The sequence below is a fragment of the Myxocyprinus asiaticus genome, chromosome 11 (assembly GCF_019703515.2).
Source record: "Myxocyprinus asiaticus isolate MX2 ecotype Aquarium Trade chromosome 11, UBuf_Myxa_2, whole genome shotgun sequence".
Classification (NCBI taxonomy): Eukaryota; Metazoa; Chordata; class Actinopteri; order Cypriniformes; family Catostomidae; genus Myxocyprinus; species Myxocyprinus asiaticus.
The window spans coordinates 9,895,196-9,915,514 of record NC_059354.1 but is presented as its reverse complement, the minus strand read 5'-3'; the positions used below and the strand labels follow the sequence as shown (position 1 = coordinate 9,915,514).

The 20,319-nt window shown below is 39.6% G+C and overlaps 1 pseudogene; it reads right to left on the bottom strand.

Annotated features, from left to right (window-relative positions):
• Window positions 1-9,870: 9,870 nt before the first annotated feature.
• LOC127447766 (uncharacterized) lies at window positions 9,871-19,715 on the bottom strand (annotated as a pseudogene).
• Between the last annotated feature and the right edge of the window lie 604 nt (window positions 19,716-20,319).

Below are 20,319 nucleotides of genomic sequence, written 5' to 3'. Positions count from 1 at the left end.
CACACAAGCACACAAGCGTACACTCTCACTCACACAAGCACACAAGCGTACACTCACTCACACAAGCACACAAGCATACACTCTCACTCACACAAGCACACAAGCATACACTCTCACTCACACAAGCGTACACTGTCACTCACTCAAGCACACAAGCGTACACTCTCACTCACACAAGCACACAAGCATACACTCTCACTCACACAAGAACACAAGCGTACACTCTCACTCACACAAGCGTACACTCTCACTCACACAAGCACACACTCTCACTCACACAAGTGTACACTGTCACTCACTCAAGCACACAAGTGTACACTCTCACTCACACAAGCACACAAGTGTACACTATCACTCACACAAGCACACAAGCATACACTCTCACTCACACAAGCGTACACTCTCACTCACACAAGCACACAAGCGTACACTCTCACTCACACAAGCGTACACTCTCACAAGCGTACACTCTCACTCACACAAGCGTACACTCTCACTCACACAAGCACAAAAGCGTACAGTCTAACTCACACAAGCACACAAGCGTACACTCTCACTCACACAAGCGTACACTCTCACTCACACAAGCGTACACTCTCACTCACACAAGAGTACACTCTCACTCACACAAGCACACAAGCGTACACTCTCACTCACACAAGCACACAAGAGTACACTCTCACTCACACAAGCACAAAAGCGTACACTCTCACTCACACAAGCGTACACTCTCACTCACACAAGCGTACACTCTCACTCACACAAGCACAGAAACGTACACTCTCACTCACAAGCACACAAGCATACAATCTCACTCACAGAAGCACACAAGTGTACAGTCTCGCTCACACAAGTGTACACTCTCACTCACACAAGCACACAAGCGTACACTCTCACTCACACAAGCGTACACTCTCACTCACACAAGCACAAAAGTGTACAGTCTAACTCACACAAGCACACAAGCGTACACTCACTCACACAAGCACACAAGAGTACACTCTCACTCACACAAGCACACAAGCGTACACTCTCACTCACAGAAGCACACAAGCGTACACTCTCACTCACACAAGCACACAAGCGTACACTCTCACTCACACAAGCGTACACTCTCACTCACACAAGCACACAAGCGTACACTCTCACTCACACAAGCGTACACTCTCACTCACACAAGCGTACACTCTCACTCACACAAGCACACAAGTGTACACTCTCACTCACAAAAGAACACAAGAGTACACTCTCACTCACACAAGAACACAAGCGTACACTCTCACTCACAGAAGCACACAAGCGTACACTCTCACTCACAGAAGCACACAAGCGTACACTCTCACTCACACAAGCACAAAAGCGTACACTCTCACTCACACAAGCACAAAAGCGTACACTCTCACTCACAGAAGCACAGAAACGTACACTCTCACTCACACAAGCGTACACTCTCACTCACACAAGCACACAAGCGTACACTCTCACTCACACAAGCACACAAGCGTACACTCTCACTCACACAAGCACAAAAGCGTACACTCTCACTCACACAAGCACAAAAGCGTACACTCTCACTCACAGAAGCACACAAGCGTACACTCTCACTCACACAAGCATACACTCTCACTCACACAAGCACAGAAACGTACGCTCTCACTCACACAAGCGTACACTCTCACTCACACAAGCACACAAGCGTACACTCTCACTCACACAAGCACACAAGCGTACACTCTCACTCACACAAGAACACAAGAGTACACTCTCACTCACACAAGCACACAAGCGTACACTCTCACTCACACAAGAGTACACTCTCACTCACACAAGCACAAAAGCGTACACTCTCACTCACACAAGCACAAAAGCGTACACTCTCACTCACAGAAGCACACAAGCGTACACTCTCACTCACACAAGCATACACTCTCACTCACACAAGCACAGAAACGTACGCTCTCACTCACACAAGCGTACACTCTCACTCACACAAGCACACAAGCGTACACTCTCACTCACACAAGCACACAAGCGTACACTCTCACTCACACAAGAACACAAGAGTACACTCTCACTCACACAAGCACACAAGCGTACACTCTCACTCACACAAGCACACAAGCGTACACTCTCACTCACACAAGCACACAAGAGTACACTCTCACTCACACAAGCACACAAGCGTACACTCTCACTCACACAAGCACACAAGAGTACACTCTCACTCACACAAGCATACACTCTCACTCACACAAGCACACAAGCGTACACTCTCACTCACAGAAGCACACAAGCGTACACTCTCACTCACACAAGCACAAAAGCGTACACTCTCACTCACACAAGCACAAAAGCATACACTCTCACTCACAGAAGCACACAAGCGTACACTCTCACTCACACAAGCATACACTCTCACTCACACAAGCGTACACTCTCACTCACACAAGCACAGAAACGTACACTCTCACTCACACAAGCATACACTCTCACTCACACAAGCACACAAGTGTACAGTCTCACTCACACAAGCACACAAGTGTACACTCTCACTCACACAAGCACACAAGCGTACACTCTCACTCACACAAGCACAAAAGCGTACAGTCTAACTCACACAAGCACACAAGCGTACACTCTCACTCACACAAGCATACACTCTCACTCACACAAGCACACAAGCGTACACTCTCACTCACAGAAGCACACAAGCGTACACTCTCACTCACACAAGCACAAAAGCGTACACTCTCATTCACAAAAGCACAAAAGCATACACTCTCACTCACAGAAGCATACACTCTCACTCACACAAGCGTACACTCTCACTCACACAAGCACAGAAACGTACACTCTCACTCACACAAGCATACACTCTCACTCACACAAGCACACAAGTGTACACTCTCACTCACACAAGCACACAAGCGTACACTCTCACTCACACAAGCATACACTCTCACTCACACAAGCACACAAGTGTACAGTCTCACTCACACAAGCACACAAGTGTACACTCTCACTCACACAAGCACACAAGCGTACACTCTCACTCACACAAGCGTACACTCTCACTCACACAAGCACAAAAGCGTACAGTCTAACTCACACAAGCACACAAGCGTACACTCTCACTCACACAAGCACACAAGAGTACACTCTCACTCACACAAGCATACGCTCTCACTCACACAAGCACACAAGCGTACACTCTCACTCACAGAAGCACACAAGCGTACACTCTCACTCACACAAGCACAAAAGCGTACACTCTCACTCACACAAGCACAAAAGCATACATTCTCACTCACAGAAGCATACACTCTCACTCACACAAGCGTACACTCTCACTCACACAAGCACAGAAATGTACACTCTCACTCACACAAGCACACAAGTGTACAGTCTCACTCACACAAGCACACAAGCGTACACTCTCACTCACACAAGCGTACACTCTCACTCACACAAGCGTACACTCTCACTCACACAAGCACACAAGTGTACACTCTCACTCACAAAAGAACACAAGAGTACACTCTCACTCACACAAGAACACAAGCGTACACTCTCACTCACAGAAGCACACAAGCGTACACTCTCACTCACAGAAGCACACAAGCGTACACTCTCACTCACACAAGCACAAAAGCGTACACTCTCACTCACACAAGCACAAAAGCGTACACTCTCACTCACAGAAGCACAGAAACGTACACTCTCACTCACACAAGCGTACACTCTCACTCACACAAGCACACAAGCGTACACTCTCACTCACACAAGCACACAAGCGTACACTCTCACTCACACAAGCACAAAAGCGTACACTCTCACTCACACAAGCACAAAAGCGTACACTCTCACTCACAGAAGCACACAAGCGTACACTCTCACTCACACAAGCATACACTCTCACTCACACAAGCACAGAAACGTACGCTCTCACTCACACAAGCGTACACTCTCACTCACACAAGCACACAAGCGTACACTCTCACTCACACAAGCACACAAGCGTACACTCTCACTCACACAAGAACACAAGAGTACACTCTCACTCACACAAGCACACAAGCGTACACTCTCACTCACACAAGAGTACACTCTCACTCACACAAGCACAAAAGCGTACACTCTCACTCACACAAGCACAAAAGCGTACACTCTCACTCACAGAAGCACACAAGCGTACACTCTCACTCACACAAGCATACACTCTCACTCACACAAGCACAGAAACGTACGCTCTCACTCACACAAGCGTACACTCTCACTCACACAAGCACACAAGCGTACACTCTCACTCACACAAGCACACAAGCGTACACTCTCACTCACACAAGAACACAAGAGTACACTCTCACTCACACAAGCACACAAGCGTACACTCTCACTCACACAAGCACACAAGCGTACACTCTCACTCACACAAGCACACAAGAGTACACTCTCACTCACACAAGCACACAAGCGTACACTCTCACTCACACAAGCACACAAGAGTACACTCTCACTCACACAAGCATACACTCTCACTCACACAAGCACACAAGCGTACACTCTCACTCACAGAAGCACACAAGCGTACACTCTCACTCACACAAGCACAAAAGCGTACACTCTCACTCACACAAGCACAAAAGCATACACTCTCACTCACAGAAGCACACAAGCGTACACTCTCACTCACACAAGCATACACTCTCACTCACACAAGCGTACACTCTCACTCACACAAGCACAGAAACGTACACTCTCGCTCACACAAGCATACACTCTCACTCACACAAGCACACAAGTGTACAGTCTCACTCACACAAGCACACAAGTGTACACTCTCACTCACACAAGCACACAAGCGTACACTCTCACTCACACAAGCACAAAAGCGTACAGTCTAACTCACACAAGCACACAAGCGTACACTCTCACTCACACAAGCATACACTCTCACTCACACAAGCACACAAGCGTACACTCTCACTCACAGAAGCACACAAGCGTACACTCTCACTCACACAAGCACAAAAGCGTACACTCTCATTCACAAAAGCACAAAAGCATACACTCTCACTCACAGAAGCATACACTCTCACTCACACAAGCGTACACTCTCACTCACACAAGCACAGAAACGTACACTCTCACTCACACAAGCATACACTCTCACTCACACAAGCACACAAGTGTACACTCTCACTCACACAAGCACACAAGCGTACACTCTCACTCACACAAGCATACACTCTCACTCACACAAGCACACAAGTGTACAGTCTCACTCACACAAGCACACAAGTGTACACTCTCACTCACACAAGCACACAAGCGTACACTCTCACTCACACAAGCGTACACTCTCACTCACACAAGCACAAAAGCGTACAGTCTAACTCACACAAGCACACAAGCGTACACTCTCACTCACACAAGCACACAAGAGTACACTCTCACTCACACAAGCATACGCTCTCACTCACACAAGCACACAAGCGTACACTCTCACTCACAGAAGCACACAAGCGTACACTCTCACTCACACAAGCACAAAAGCGTACACTCTCACTCACACAAGCACAAAAGCATACACTCTCACTCACAGAAGCATACACTCTCACTCACACAAGCGTACACTCTCACTCACACAAGCACAGAAACGTACACTCTCACTCACACAAGCACACAAGTGTACAGTCTCACTCACACAAGCACACAAGTGTACACTCTCACTCACACAAGCACACAAGCGTACACTCTCACTCACACAAGCGTACACTCTCACTCACACAAGCACAAAAGCGTACAGTCTAACTCACACAAGCACACAAGCGTACACTCTCACTCACACAAGGACACAAGAGTACACTCTCACTCACACAAGCACACAAGCATACACTCTCACTCACAGAAGCACACAAGTGTACACTCTCACTCACACAAGAACACAAGAGTACACTCTCACTCACACAAGCGTACACTCTCACTCACACAAGCACACAAGCGTACACTCACTCACACAAGCACAAAAGCGTACACTCTCACTCACACAAGCACACAAGCGTACACTCTCACTCACACAAGAACACAAGAGTACACTCTCACTCACACAAGCACACAAGCGTACACTCTCACTCACACAAGCGTACACTCTCATTCACACAAGCACACAAGTGTACACTCTCACTCACACAAGCACACAAGCGTACACTCTCATTCACACAAGCGTACACTCTCATTCACACAAGCACACAAGCGTACACTCTCACTCACAGAAGCACACAAGCGTACACTCTCATTCACACAAGCACACAAGCGTACACTCTCACTCACACAAGCACACAGGTGAATCAGTTGTGAATACAAAGCACTCAGTATGTGACACCATCTAGCAGGGAATGGCTTGCCCCCTACACTAGGTCCTCAGCTCCTGAGAAGAGAAAAAGAAAAAGTACAATAAAATAATCATAATAAACCTACAAAACAAAAAGACAAACTCTGGCCACCATTAAGAGGACACAGAGCTAACAAACGCAAACAAGGGTTTTAACCCACACAAAAAGAAATTATATGTTATTGTGAAGAGCATGGGAAAGGGAGAGAGCCCATGACAAATCACCCTGCTAAGATCAGCTTCACATAAGCAATATAAAATAGTTTCAGACAGAACAAAACACTGTTTCCAAACTCTTATGATGATCTTGTTGGCTCAAGATATACAAATACTGAGACAAGGATCACACTTGTCTCTGTGAGTATCAAAACAGCACTTACAGAGATTTGTATGGGAAATAAATACTAGTAATAAAACTTGGTCAAACAAAACAGCAGCGTCGGAGTTCATCACTGCAGCTTCAATACAGACAGATGCATTCTGTTGAGCAGTTTATTCCACCTATAAAAGGACAAACAATTACAAAAAGCTAAAAACATTAAACCCGCACGTGTTTTAATCACCATCGTATTTAATGATTTCACAGACCAAAAGTGTTGGAGCTACAGTCATAATTACAGCCGCGAGTACACAGGCGGTATATGGAACAGGCAGACTGGAGGAAGGCAACAGTTGGCCAGCAGAGCTCGATACGAGACTCACACAAACAACCGCTATCACATAAAAAGGAACTAACATTAACACCGGGTACTAGAGCCAAGCGGTTAGCCTAACATCAAAACAACAACATATAACTCTTAAGTTGAAGCGTCTGATACCGGAGGTCATTAGACCGTGACGTGTGTCTAGGTGACACGTAGCCGGTATTCTGAAAATATATGCTACCAATCAGCAGGGCCGTAGCAAGGTGATCTGGGCCCCCTGATTGTACATTGCTCTTGGCCCTGTTCCTATTAAAAAATACAGTTTAGAATTTGTTGTGGGGTCCCCTAGACCTTTGGGCCCCTAGAATCATTACCACCTTTCACCCCACTAGCAATGGCCCTGCTTATCAGGATGTGCTACCAATGCTATATTTGCATAGTTTTAAGGTTGGGCCTAAAATACACAAACGCACAGTGATAGGCTATCAAACCCCACCTAATTCCAAGGGAGCGTGATACAATGAAACTGCATCTTCTCCACGTGGTATAATGCAGGTCGCATTAGAGTTAAAATATATTATAAATAAGGGAATGTCACCATTATACACAATATAAAAGAAATGACAAAACCAGGGGAATACTACAGGACAGTAGTCTGTCTCACTACACTGGTACAATTGTGACCAGTGGGAAAACACAGAGTCTCATTTGAATGGTGACTACTGACTCCTATTATAAAATTGCACATTTCAAAGTATACTATCAATAAATTGTACAAAGCTAAATATGCATAAGAAATTATTTTCGCTTCATCATACCCATTCCTCCCAAAAGTGAAAGTTAAAAAAAGCAATAATGATTTTACTTTATTGTTTGCAATTCCCTATTGGGTCTTTTTAAGGACTGTGCAAAATTTGACATACTTTGTTCCACTGGGGTATCCAAGGAGTAAAATATATGACTTCACTTAGCTGGGAAAAAAAATTGGGATTAAATAGGTTAAGATTACATTTACTTCCACCTACCTCTTAAAATTTATATACGTCTGTGTTTTCACTTGATGTAGGCCTATACACAGAACACATTTTAAGAATTAGTTCATGCATGTGTAATATTACGTTTTCATCAGTTTTGCAGAATTTTGTCATTGTAATTATCCCTGAAAGAGGTCTGTTGTGAATTTAATAGTTTCAGTATAATGTATTCTTGTTAATAAAGCATGGTTTATTTGCCACACTCAAACATCCAAAAATGTAATGGTTTGTCACTTACAAATAACAATCGGAACAGTCATTACACTGCAATCACAAAAAGTTCAAATCTCGAGTAGCCTAACAACCCTTTCTAAAACTCTATTGTGGTTTAATAACTGTTGTTTTTGTTGATGGATGCTTGTTTCTCTGCAGTTTCACCTCATTTATTCTGAAACTGAAATGTCCAGATGTAATTTAATGGTTTAATCACATTCATCCTATAAAACCAACTTTTCATCTCAGTGCCTAGCATGAATTTAAAGGTGTTCCATTCTTGAAATTATCCATACATTAGCACTCTTCTACAGGGATTTTCAATTATTTCAATTATACTGAGCATATATTATGTTTGCAAGATGCCACAAGAGCCATGTCAATTATGTAAGACAAATGTCTATGTTTAATAATAGAGAATAAGCAAACAATTTATCGTTTAATTAAAAACAACAATATTTATACACACATTTTAATTTAAATACAAACAATTAATAAGCACTACTCATATGTCGTATTTTGCTGCATATTATTCACATTTTCTACATCATCTGCATCTCCATATAATCTACATCTCAAATAATTTTAAACATTTTGAAACATAAATGTTTTTTAAAAAAGTACAATAAATTTTAGATAGAGAGAATGGTGAAGAAAACTCTTTCTATTGTTTCTCTTGCCTTTTCACTTTCCATTTCACTAGAAACACTAAGTTCAGATTTATCATTATCTCCCTCATTGTTGGCATCTTGTTTGCTTTCATTCTCAGTTTGGAATTGTTGCTTATCTTTTGTCAGATCCTTCTGTGAATCATCATCACTATCACAACCCCTCAGTCCTAAACCATCACTTTCCAGTTCTACATGCTGTTGAATGTGTCTTTATTATTTCCTCCCCCATCCTCTGTAATTTTTGACCTTCCACTGTTTCCTTCAAATTCAACTTCACAATTCACACTGCAAACTCCTTCATTGATCTCACTTTCTGTACAGCATTGTTCTTTCAAATCCAGCTCCCCAGTTTCCAAACTATAATTTTCCTTCATTACTTGTTTTGGGAGGCTTTCCTTCTCTTTCTCTGCTTTCTTACTTTCTGGCATAGACATGCTATTGTTTGTGTTGTCTGGATTTGTATTCTTCTCAACCAAGTCTTCAAAATGTTTGACACTTTTTGAGTTCTTAATTTCTGCAGGATAATTTTGCTCCATCATGCCTTGTTCTGGCTCACTGCACTTCTTCACCAGTCCACTTTCATCATCCTCTTTCTGGGGAAAGTGTTCCTCATCTTCTCCACCATCCTCTTTAGTTTCTCTTTCATTTTGCATGGTATTTTGATTAACATTGATCTGTTTTGTTTCTTGTTCTTCATCTCTCATATCTGACTTCCCTGTGCAAGCCTGCTCAACTTCATTCCTGTGCTTCAACTCCTTCTCAGTGTCCTCATTCGCTGGAATGGGCATGCTGTTCAAAGTATTACTTGGATCAGTTTGATACTCAACCTGCTTTTCTAAGTTAATGCCACTTTTTGACCCGGATATCTCTGGCATTTGGTTTTGTTCTTCTGGCATTTGTTCCTGCTGGCCTCTCAGTTCTTCATTTGTTACATAATTTCCTTTCTCCTTCAGGTCCAGTTCTTGAACTTCTTCTTCACATTCTTTTTCCATGTTGACAGCAGAATGCTCATCTCTGTCACTTGATGTACCATCCTCATCAGTCTCTGCCATGTCTTGGTCTTTCGTAACAGTGTCATTAGTAGGAGCAGTTAGATTAAAAGATGGGACACTGGAGGGATTAGCACCGATGCTATTCTCAGTCCCATCTGTGGCGTGTGTAGGTCCCTTCTCCAGGTTAATTGGTAAATCTATATATTAAAAAAATATAGGAATAAGAAGGAACCTCATGCACTAATTCAAAAATACTTTGTTCAGATAACTTTATCAGTTGAATATTTCTGAATCTGTACTGAATACTGTGAAAAAAATTCTCTAGGGAACACTGGTACACAGGTCTTTGAATATGAAAAATATCAGCAAAAAGTAATCTGACAGATGCTCAACCAGAGCACTGGGTGACTCCTTGTCCAAAGTTTGATTGTAGGGTTCACCTGAATATTTAATACAAAATATGTAGTGTTAACCCAAAAACCTACTGTTGTCAAATCTTTTATGACAATAAGCATATGTATTAACAGCAACTGACTTTAAAAATAAATTCTTCTGGCTCCTTCAATATACATTTACTTAATACAAAGTAAAAATAAAATTACATCCGGATCAGACATTTTATTTCCAGTCTGATCTTATGAAAATGATGTGACTGTGGCAAAATTTTTTCCAAAATGATAATAAGTTATTCATTAGAGGTGAAATGTCCACTGTGTGGCATTAAAAGTGAGTGAACTGATAATCTGATGTTTTACTTTTGATTTGTATGAAAGTGAATAAAAGTAATTGTTGTTGCAGCAACTCTAGTGTTCATTTCACCAGGAAATTTTTACGAGCCACGTAAAAATCATTTAGCAAAAATGAAGGTATAGTAACACGATTCAATGATACCAGGTTGTTCATTTCCGGATTAATGCATCCAAGATTAATGCAGTGATTTGTCTGCAAAGCTTTGTTTCTCTAGACAAAAATTATGGATCTTACCTCTGTTTGGTTTGTCTTTCCCTTCATGGTTTTCTTCTGTTTTCTCTTCATCCTTTCCATCCTCTATTGTCTCTCCTGTCTGGTCATCCTCATCATTAGTCACAGCTTCATTTTTCTGATTTCCAAGTCTCTTTCTCTTCTGTTTGGGTGAATCTTCCCCCTTTTCATTCTTCTTTTCTAGTATCTGGTTTCCTTCTTTCTCTTCTTCTTCTCCCTGAACTTGGTCACTCTGATATGGAAATGTGCCAAACCCACTGTATTGCACAAACAAATCCTGGTCATTTTAATATCACTGCATTCTTCTTGTAGGGGTTCATATCTCTCTTTTTCACTGTCTGTTTCATCAGGTTTTCTGCCTTTGTTTTCTTCTGCTTCATGAGCATTTTGGTTATTCTTCTCATTTTTGTTTAATTCTTTTACTTCATTGTCCTCTGTGTTTCTTTCTGTCACAGCAGATTCTGGATTTTGTTGTTGAATATTTTGGTCCTGTAGATGGCCCGTCAGTTCCTCATGTATAACATCCCTTTCAATCTCCTCCTCCTGCAGTTCTTGAAGTTTTTCTCCTTCACTTGCTTCTACATCAGCATATACACCTCTGTCACTTGATGTATCACCCTCAGTCTCTCTCTTGCCCTGGTCTTATATAACACTGTCATTACTTTGTGCAGTTGGATTAAAGGCACCTATGCTGCAGAAATCTGTGTTGAAACTATTCTCAGTCTCATCTGTGGTGTGCTTAGGCCCCAGGTTATCTGGTGAATCTGTAACAAGATTAAACACGAGAGACTCATTCACTAATTCACATTGTGTTCAAAGTACTTCATCACTCTACAACTTCTGAATATGAACATTTGCATGTCAATGTGCTCACAAAGGTCAAACAAACACCTTTAAATCTGAAGAACACCAGCAGACACTAAACTGACAGATGCTCAGCTGGAGCAATTGGAACTGTCAAAGGTTGATAAAAAGATTGATTCCAAGCTTCACCTAAATAATTAGCAGCAAAATTAATCAATGAGGCACTTCAGGCTGTGCTGTATTGTGGAAAAAAGGTAGTTTATTAAGCAAATTCATTAGGCATCACCCTTATGCTACACATTATTATCCCTGACATGTAAAACTAAGATTAAAAGTTGATCTCTATGGGTGCTTTGCAGTGATAAACAGTACACCGTAAAAAGTTGTAATGTCCAATTGTTACTTTAAAGGGATAGTTCAGCCAAAAATGAAAATGGTCTCATCATTTACTCACCCTCATGCCATCCCAGATGTGAATTACTTTCTTTCATTTGCAGAACACAAACAAAGATTTTTAGAAGAATATTTCAGCTCTGTAGGTCCATACAATGCAAGTGAATGGTGACCAGAACTCTGACTCTCCAAAAAAGCACATAAAGTCAGCATAAAAGTAATCCATATGACTCCAGTGGTTTAATCCATGTCTTCAGAAGCAAAATAATAGGTGTGGATTAGAAACAGATCAATATTTAAGTCATTTTTTGCTATAAATTGTCCTTCCTACCCATTAGGCAGCGATATGCATGAAGTATGTGAATCGCCAAAAACAAAAGAAAAATGTGAAAGTGAAAGTGGAGACTGATAGTAAAAAAGGATCAGTATTATTAAATATTGTTCTGTTTCTCACCCACACCTATCATATTTCTTCTAAAGACATGGATTAAACCACTGGAGTCACATGGATTACTTTCATGCTACCTTTATATGCTATTTGGACCTTAAAATTCTGGTTACCATTCACTTACATTGTATGGACCTACAGAGCTGAGATATTTTTCTAAAGATCTTCATTTGTGTTCTGCAGAAGAAAGAAAGTCATACACATCTGGGATGGCATGAGGGTGAGTAAGTGATGAGAGAATTTTCTTTTTTGGGTGAACTAACCCTTTAAGGCTCTATTTCTACTTGATATAACCCATAAAACCCACTTTGTTGGTGTGACTTAATGTAGTCAGGTTAATTTAGTCATTTTAATTTAGGTTAACATGTTCATTTAAATGTTACCTCATGAAGTAAATTTTTAGGCTGCCTGACAAATTCTTCTTTACAGTGTTAAGTAGTTATCTGAAGAGGTGTTTTGCATTATAGCTGTTACTATGTGGTGTATTTTAGCATGACTGGAAAGCTGGGTTGACTAATAAGCATCCAAAACTGGAATGATATGTTTAATAATATAAACAAAATATAAAATACTGTACATAGTCAAATCTTTTAAAGTAATAAACAAATGTAATAACATATACCGACTTTAAAAACATGTGTAAATAAAGGAAGAAAATCTGATAGATCCTTCAAAGTAAATGTAACAACAAAGTAATTAAAAAAAATTAATATACACTGGTGGCCAAAAGTTTGGAATAATGTACAGATTTTGCTGTTTCGGAAGGAAATTGGTACTTTAATTCACCAAAGTGGCATTCATCTGATCACAAAGTATAGTCAGGACATTACTGATGTGAAAAACAGCACCATCACTATTAGAAAAAAGTCATTTTTGATCAAATCTAGACAGGCCCCATTTCTAGCAGCCATCACTCCAACACCTTATCCTTGAGTAATCATGCTAAATTGATCATTTGGTACTAGAAAATTACTTGTCATTATATCAAACACAGTTGAAAGCTATTTGGTTAATTAAATGAAGCTTAACATTGTCTTTGTGCTTGTTTTTGAGTTGTCACAGTATGCAATAGACTGGCATATCTTAAGGTCAATATTAGATAAAAAATGGCAAAAAAGAAACAGCTTTCTCTAGAAACTCATCAGTCAATCATTGTTTTGAGGAATGAAGGCTATACAATACTTGAAATTACCAAAAAACTGAAGATTTCATACAAAGGTGTACACTACAGTCTTCAAAGACAAAGGACAACTGGCTCTAATAAGGACAGAAAGAGATGTGGAAGGCCAGATATACAACTAAACAAGAGGATAAGTACATCAGAGTCTCTAGTTTGAGAAATAGACGCCTCACATGTCCTCAGCTGACAGCTTCATTGAATTCTACCCGCTCAACACCAGTTTCATGTACAACAGTAAAGAGAAGTCTCAGGGGTGCAGGCCTTATGGGAAGAATTGAAAAGAAAAAGCCACTTTTGAAACAGAAAATTAAAAAGAAAAGGTTAGAGTGGGCAAAGAAACACAGACACTGGACAACAGGTAATTGGAAAAGAGTGTTATGGATCTTAACCCTATTGAGCTTTTGTGGGATCAGCTAGACTGTAAGATGTGTGAGAAGTGCCTGACAAGACAGCCACATCTATCACAAGTGCTACAGGAAGTGTGGGGTGAAATGTCACCTGAGTATCTGGACAAACTGACAGCTAAAATAACAAGGATCTGCAAAGCTGTCATTGCTGCACGTGGAGGATTGTTTTGATGAGAACTCTTTGAAGTAGTTTAAGAAGTTCTGAACATTTTTTTCAAATTGTAATAGTAATTTTTCATGTTATTAATGTCCTGACTATACTTTGTGATCAGCTGAATGTCACTTTGGTGAATAAAAATACCAATTTCTTCCCATAAGAGCAAAATCTGTACATTATTCCAAACTTTTGTCTGCCAGTGTATATGTATATATCCAAATAATATGTTTTATTTTAGACTCAAGAGTTGTTCAGTGATTTGTCTGCAAAGTTTTTTTTCTCCAGAAAATACACATCATCGTGCATCTCACCTCCATTTTCCCCTTCATGGTTTTCCTCTTCCATTCTCTCTTCTTCCTCTTTTTTCTCTCCTGGTGTCTGGTCATTCTCATTTTTAGTCTTAGCTTCATTTATCTGATTCCTCAGACTTTCATTCTGCTGCTCAGGTGACTTTCCCCCTTTTTCATCCTTATTTTCCAGTATTTGGCATCCCTCTTTCTCCTTTTCTTCCTGAACTTGTTCGCTCTGATATAGATCCAAATCCTGGTCAATCTTGATATTACTGAACTCTTCTGGGTTTTGTAAGGGTTCATGTTTCTCCTTTTCTTTGTCAGTTTCAAAATAATTGCTTTCTTTTGCTTTAAGAGCATTTTGACTATTGTTTTAATTTTTGTCTAGTTCCTTTGCTTCATTTTCGGTGTCCTCTTTGTTTGTTTCAGTTACAGCAGATTCTGGACTCTGATGCTGAATATTTACTATCTCGATTTTTCCTAAGTTTTGGTCTTCCACTGGAAGACAGTTGATCATTTCTGATTCCCTTAGTGTGCAAATACTATGTTTTAGATATTTATCCTTCAAACCATACTTTCCCTTCACATGTGTTTCTCCTTCAATTTCAACTATATTCTCAGATGCATTTTCCTGATGAATCTGTATCTGATCCCAGCTTTTAACAGCAATGGATTCTTTTGGTGAAGTAAGTCTGGTGTGGCAAGGTAGTGTAGCATCAGAGGAACCTGAAACAAACCACTGGAAACCTTAACAAACATTCAAACATCAAGCCATGACGTGTTCCTTGCCAACTGCAATTGACTCCTTAGATTATTTAAGGGGCAGGCACACATATAGCGATTTGTAGCGACAAAGCAGCAATGTGGCAAAAGCTAATAGGAGTCAAGACATTGGTGCAAATGTAATCCATATCCTGTGTGATACTGTAGGCATGACGGAGGAGAGGTTTATATTACTGTGAGCAATTTTACAGATTTATATCATATTGTCTCTGCCCACATACAGCAATATGATATAAATGTTGTGTGGAAAAACTTGTCAGAAATTGTTCTAAGTGAGTTTGATTGCATGCACTGCTAATTGTTATTCTTGTTGAAGATATTATGCATTATGCACTGCTGCAATTTATATAATTATATATACAAATGTTTCCCATCCAGAATATGAATTTTTAGTTGTTAAATTAGAATAACATCTTATTTGTGCAGGCAATGCTTCCCATTTGTGATCAGTTTTTCAAAATGTATGGCCATTTGTGCAGCCAACAAATAACATTAGGGCAGACAGCATTTGGAATGGCAAGTACGACCAACAACACTCATCGACCACTACCAATAAAATCGCTGTCAGTGTGAACGCCTCATTTGAGTGCAGTGAATAAATAAAAGCAACAACAACAATAATAAATGCATTTTGTTACCTGGTATAACCTCTGTTGGGAGACTTCTCAAAAGGTTATGGTGTTCACCTAGATTTTAAAGGATTTTTTATTATTTATAAAGTGCTCTGTTATGCTACCAAACCTTAATTAGAACATTACTCACAATATTATACAGGTAAAGTTGTCATATTTATTTGTATAGTGCTTTTCACAACACACATAGTTTCAAAGCAGCTTTAAAAGAAAATCATACTGTCATAAGTCATAAATGTCTTAATGTCATGTATTATTTAGATATATAGTACCTGTAATACAAGCCATGTATTAAATGAATAGATTAAAGGTAAAGTTCAGCCAAAAATGAAAAATCTCTCATAATTTACTCACCCTCATGTCATCCCAGATGTGTATGACCTTCTTTCCTCTGCAGAACACAAATTAAGATTTTAGAAGAATATTTCAGCTCTGTTGGTCCATTCAATGCAAGTGAATTGTGGCCAGAAATCTGAATCTTCAAAAAGCACATTAAGTCAGCGTAAAAGTAATCCATAAAACTCCAGTGGTTAAATCCATGTCTTCAGATGTGATATGATAGGTGAGAAAAAGATAAATAGTTAATTCCTTCTTTTTTTTCACCATAAATCTCCACTTTCATTTTTACATTCTTCTTTTGTTTTTTGGAAATTCGTGTTCTTCATACATATCGCCACCTACTGGTCGGGGCTGGTCAGAGGTGGAAATTTACAGGAAAAAAAAAGGAATAAATATTTATCTGTTTCTCACCCTCACATATCATAACGCATCAGGAGATATGGATTTAAACACTGGAGTCATATGGATTACTTTTATGCTGCATTTATGTGATTTTTTTAAGATTTAAAGTTCTGATCACCATTCACTTGCAGTGTGAATCAGCCTGATCTAATATAAAATTCGGCAAGTGTGTGCCGATTTTTCTTAAGCCGAAATTGGTATACGTTGACTAAATTTGAAAACACTGCCTCCAGAGGGAAAAGCGGTAAGTGTTTCAGAGCATATAAACAAGTGTGACATCCATTTATATCCAGGAGAGTTCGCCAGAAGCCAGTTGTAAAAATAATTATTTTCAGCTGAACAGAGTGTAAAATAGTGAAGAGAAATGTTTATTTGATTTAATCTACACCCCCAACAAAAACCCAAATCTAACCGTAACCATTAGGAGAGACAAAATGCAATGTTAGGGATAAAAATGCAACCTCCTTACCACGCTCGTAATTGTTAATACAAACGTGATTACTTCCTCGTTTGAATGTGGATTGAACTGTGGTCTCCCATGCAACTGACACAACGCACGAACAATTGTGCCATGAGGGAAAGTAATTGTTGTTGAGCCATTCTAAGTAAGTCTGATGGGAGATAGGGCATGTCAGTGATTCGGCATACTGTTGCTGATCCTAGGGTACCGGAACTTTCGGAAACAGCATGCCGACTTCCCTTGTGATCATGTTGTGTGAATACCAGCAGAGCTGAAATATTCTTCTAAAAATCTTCAATTATGTTCTGCAGACAAAAGAAATTCATACACATCTGGGATGGCATGATGGTGAGTAAATGATGAGAAAATTTTCATTTTTGGGTGAACTTTCCCTTTAAATGATGCAATTTTCACTTTTCATCACCCTCATGTGAGCTTTTAAGATACTCGTGTGAATTAAACCCATCTTACCATTTTCTGGGTGCAGTTTGTCCATGTCAGACCTCCTTGCTTCTCATCCATGTACATGACAAACAAAATAACAAACAAAAAAGTAAATACAATTCATAAATGTAATATCAATAGATTGTTTTGTAGGAAATGAGCATCAAGTTAAAGAAATTGACGTATTTTGATGTTAAATTGTTGAATACGTTTTCATGGCACTTACACTTTTTCTTTTTCCATTTGATGATGTGCGATGCAAGCAAAATGAGCAGAGCGACGATGAGGAGCATGATTGACAGGACCGGAGTGAGCACTGCAGCCCATGCTCTGCCTGCATTCAAAAATAGTCATAACTCTTCAATGTTGTCATCACTGCAGATAGCTTTCATTTAACCACTGTATTTTTTAAAATGCAGCTCTCAATGACTATTTTAGCATACAATATCTAAAGTAATGCATCAAGATAAATACAACAATTTACTAGCAAACCTGTGTGGCAGTCTTTCAAAGTGAAGTCTGTGCTCTTGCTGCCCACTTTATTCTTCACAATGCAGGTATAGACTGAGTCTGGGTTCTCTTCCTGTTTGTCAACAGAAAGTTTTGACTCCTGACGGCCACTGAAATATGGTCTGTTCCATTCATAGTTTGGCTGTGTCTGGGAGTCCACTGAACACAGCAGTGTTTTTAACAGGAAGTTTTGTTCACTTCACAGGTCACTGTTGGCTCTGGCAAAGCATCTAAGACACAGAAGTAGATAAGTATTTAGTGATATGGTGTGCTATGCTTACATTAACTACAGAATGTCCTCTCAAATAAATGATTAACTGCTCAAATTTCAGAAGTAGAACAATTTCGGTAATATATCAAAATGAAGTTTAGTCTGAAATATTGCATTTTACCAAGTAATAGCCTAGAGCCTGGTTTCTTGTTTCCATTGTGGCACATTCATAAATTGTAGCGGCTCTGCAATTGATGGTTTGTGATGTACAGATAACTTACCCAAGACTGTCAAAGAATGTCCTGATATTTGAACCTGTCCATTGATGAAAATCTCAGACTGATATTGGCCACTGTCTTGGATGTTTAATTTTCTTATCGTGAGCTGTCCTGTTTCAAAATCAAGAACTACACGTCCTTTGATCGAGTCATACTCCACCACTACACTCTCGTCATAGTCCAGAATCATGTTGCCATTGTGTTTCCATCGTATTTCTACAGGCTTTCCACGAATGTTTGGGATCAATGTGATTTCCTTTCCACTCTCTCCATATTCTTCACAGAAAAATAAATCTAATAAATCTAGGGGAAAGAAAAAAGACACCATCTTCTTAGAAATTGGTACAAATCTGTGGATAAATGTAACAATAATAAACATGTTCCTCATAAAATGTGACCTAAATTTTACCCCAAAGTCAAAATAAATTATATTTAGCATAACGACAAATGAAGCTTATGGTGATATTATTTATTGGTCTGATTTTCATTTACCCTGTGTTAAGAGTATTTTTTATACATTAGGGTGATTTGTCAGTAAAAAGCCTAATTATGTCAACCCACAATGCTTGAGAAGTTGTACGTTTCATTCCACTGACACTGTCTGTGCAGTAGAGCGCAAATTAGCAAATGTTTTGCGCACAACTCAATTTCAGTAAAAGTCCCCCATTCAAATTTAGACTACAGGTTAGCAACATTTCTGCTGCCACTTCGAGTTCACTGCACCTGGCCACGGTAAACTAATGCAGCCTTTTAAAGTTACTTTCCGTCCACTCCATTATAAAAAGATTCTTCTGACTTACCTTGAACAAAACTGACATATGTAACATAAAGCATTATGAAGTTAGTAACTGCCATCTTCTCTCCCATGTTTTAGTTTCTTTTTATCCTTTGGATAGGGATGCTATTTTTTGTCAAATGTAAAACCACATTGCTGCTCGAATCGCGACAATGAATGCATAAAACCCGAACTAGTAAACATAAAAAAATAATAATAAAAAAACTAGCTACGATGTTTTGAGGAAGTTAGTAAAGAAACAAGCAGTTGAAAACTATCCTGAAGTAACCCGAGAAGGTTGTGGGCGGAGAAAGAAAGGTAAAGTGATAAGTGATTTTCCCTCTCTGTCACCAACTGCTCAACTCCACCAGATGGCAGCACAGAGACTGACAGCACGTCATGTACATGAAGTGGCTGCTGTGAGGAACTTAAAATATAGTTCACCCAAAAATGAAAATTCTCTCCTCATTTACTCATTTACTCATTTACTTTGAAGGTCCATAAGGGCAACATAAAAGTACTTCATTAGACTCCAGTGGTTAATCAGAATCAGAATGAGCTTTATTGCCAAGTATGTTTACACATACAAGGAATTTGTCTTGGTGACAGAAGCTTCCAGTGCACAAACAATACAACAACAAGACAGAGATAGTAATAATAATAATAATAAAAAACTGAATAAAAATAAAAAGTGAATAGAAAATAAGGTATATATAGCAATATACAACAGGACTATATATATATATATATACACTATATTGCCAAAAGTATTCGCTCATCTGCCTTTAGACGCATATGAACTTAAGTGACATCCCATTCTTAATCCATAGGGTTTAATATGACATCGGCCCACCCTTTGCAGCTATAACAGCTTCAA